Raw genomic sequence first — 2,984 nt, forward strand, 5'->3', positions numbered from 1 at the left:
AGGTGCAACGACCGTGCGACCATCGGACAGCCGCACGTGAGCACGGCCCTGGATTCGACGCGAGATGAGAAGAAACGTGAGTCCCGACGATTGTTGTCGAACCGATTAACCGATTCGGAGGACGGGAAAGGTGCTCCATCTCGAGCGGAACACGCTCTCTCCGCCGCTGTGGCGCGAGATGGCACGGGAGAGAGAGAGAGGGAAGGAGAGAGAGAAAGGGATGAATCGGTACGGGATCTCGTTCGATAGATTTTAGGTTCTCAGACGGTTGTTCAATGTTTAGGATTTTCGTTTTCGGTGGATTTGGAGAAAAATCGTGAGAAATCTTAGTCGAATGGTTTAGATGATTTATCGTTTGGGGTGAAGGAGAGTTTGAATTCCTCCAGGAGAGTGGATAAATTGAAGTGGTTTTTTGGATTAAATTGAGGGGTTTTTCGGTAAATTGTATTTTTCTAAACAACGAGTGGTTTTAGTGTTCTGTTTTTTTAGATTCCTTTTTTTAAATTTTGCTTAGAGGAGAAATGGAGAAATTTTTAGATTGCCTTGTTCATCCGTCTGTATCTCTTGGAAAAAGAAGTTTTCGACGATACTCGTATAACGATTACGTTCAAGACTGAAAATTTTAAGCTTCTTAATTCCCACCATACCAACTTATGCTTATAATCCTCTTCATGCCCCGCGAGCTTTAAAAATCACATTTTCCGAGTAACGTTCCACCTCACCCGAATGCACACGCTATGCAAAAACTTGCATCACGCTCCACGGCGAGATCGATAAGCTGGCCGACCGCTTCGAAAATATTTATAAACCAGATCCAAAGTCCACGTTCTCTAGGTGTCGCATATAAATCTACAAGTGTCCGGGGAAAAAAAGCATCCGTGCGATCTTTGGAGGAAAAAGGAAGGAAAGAAAGAGAGGGCGGGATTTAAAAGAAGCTACTTTATAACGGTTTTCCATTACCAAAGTGGGGAAAAGGAAAAAGAGAAAAAAGAAAGAGAAGGGAGGAAAAAGATTCCACTTGCAACGATCACGTGCGTTCGACACAGCTTTAAACGCACGGATTCTCTAATATCAGCGCAGTGTCAGTTTCAATCCTTCGATTCTTGTGTAGACAACGAAATTTCCCTTTAACAACTATTTTCACTATCCCTCGCTGAATATTAGAAAATCGCAAGATATGCGATCTAAAAAATAAAAATGAGAGATTTTTGATAAAATCAGAGACAGGATTGCTTGGACTTATTTTTATTAAATTGTTACGGATAATGAAATTCTTAAAAAATAAGACTTTTGATATTTATAGTTTTATTAATGTTAATCAAAGTTTGAACAAATTCGATATATCTTGTCCAAGAATATTACGATAATAATATGAATTGAATAATTCTACTGATCTAATTTATCAATAATTTGTTATATTGAATCACTTGAATTTGAAGTATTTATTACGATATTTTCATTACATTAATAAGACGATTAATTCTCGTAATATTCAAGTATTCGTTCCAAGCTTTGAATTAACAACAAATATTTACGTTTAATCATTTTATCTTTGAAATTTTATCCAATTTCCACACATCCAAGCGTTTTGCCAATTTACAATTTGCAATATCGGGAAACGGGAATATGAATAAAAATTATAAAGGGATGGTCAGTTGCTTTAATCAAAAGATTAGAAAAACCAGGCCTAATGACTCTTACGACACGTAGCATAGCTGTTTCCAGCGTCTTGATATCTCTTCGCTCCTCCTCCGTCTCTCTTTGTCTTCGTCTAGGCCACTTCCGCTTGGCCAAAGTCAAGTGGCAGACCTGCCTCTCGCTCTTCGCACGCCCCCTCGTGTTTCCACGTTTTTCCACGTTTTTCCACGTTTTACGTGTTCATCACGTATCCGCCCCTATAACCTCCACTTGTTTTCCGCTTACATTTTTATTCCACCCCTCCATCGCCTCCCACCCACCGTTTTCACTCAGCCTCGTCGAGCCTAGTTTCGAAACTGCCTCTATATTCGTTAATTTTTCATCCTTGGTCTCGTTCGATAATGCATCCAACTGTTACATCTTTTATGCCTTTCGCTGCTCTTCTTTCGAGATTTCCTTCGTTTTTTACGTTTTCTTCTTCTTCTTCTTCTTCTTCTTATTTTCCTTGTTAGATATTCGCTTTGTGGAGTATTGTTCATCGATCGTGTGTGTTGCCATTCGTTTTATAGAAATTGTGTGAATATTTTCCTATATTTTTTTTCCGCGATATGTTTGAAAAGTGAAGTTGTTTTAATATAAATTGGGGAATTGGAGCAGGTCGCGATATGGAGAGATTGTAAATTAATTAAATCAATCAAATATTACTTCATAAAATGTTAAACTTTATAAGTTAAACTTTATAAAATAGTTTCGTATTTATAATTATTTTTATAGTATAATAGTGAAGTTTATTAAATATTACGAATTATTTGAGATTAGAATTATTAGAATCGTATTCTGTTTTAGAAAAGAATTTAAAAAGAGAAATTTCTTTATCTGAACGATTAAAATATTATTTTTGGCTATTATAATAAATTAATTTCGCATGTTCCACGACATAACACGGACCATTACAGTGGTACAGTCTACATTGTGCACAGAAATACACTAAATGCAAGAAAACACACCCCCAGAGATTCCATTTACCGCGTAAACTCGCTCCAGTACTCATCATCTTTTGTTTCCACCAATTTTCCGTCATTCCATCCATATCACTACCACCCAGTTTTATCACCAACCCTTATCGTTCTTCTCCACGTTACCAACACGTACAGGAAACATTCCTTCGCTTTTATTATTAGCCTTCGACGCCTCCACCCTTGCGCGCTCCCGTTTCTCTCATCACCTGTTTACTCTCGATACAGTGCGATCGATCTGTCAGGTCTGGAATTTAATTCGATGCCCTTTTAAAAGAGAAATCATTTTTATTAAAAAGGATGCGCGTTTCACTAAAAGAAAAAAAAAAA

At 37.5% G+C, this 2,984-nt stretch overlaps 1 protein-coding gene across 9 annotated transcripts in view; it reads left to right on the forward strand.

Moving 5' to 3' along the window:
• LOC102673940 (whirlin) overlaps positions 1-2,984 on the forward strand; it is a 92,654-nt gene that overhangs the window by 2,445 nt on the left and 87,225 nt on the right. The window contains exon 2 of one of the 9 annotated variants that reach the window (XM_031509699.1): positions 1-76. This exon is cut by the window's left edge and continues 2 nt beyond it. The exons of the other annotated variants lie outside the window; for them this stretch is intronic. The gene's annotated coding sequence lies outside the window, so the exon portion shown is untranslated. The remainder of the gene's footprint in view (positions 77-2,984) is intronic. 9 annotated transcript variants of the gene reach the window in all.

Source organism: Apis dorsata, unplaced genomic scaffold (genome assembly GCF_000469605.1).
Source record: "Apis dorsata unplaced genomic scaffold, Apis dorsata 1.3 scaffold_169, whole genome shotgun sequence".
Classification (NCBI taxonomy): domain Eukaryota; kingdom Metazoa; phylum Arthropoda; class Insecta; order Hymenoptera; family Apidae; genus Apis; species Apis dorsata.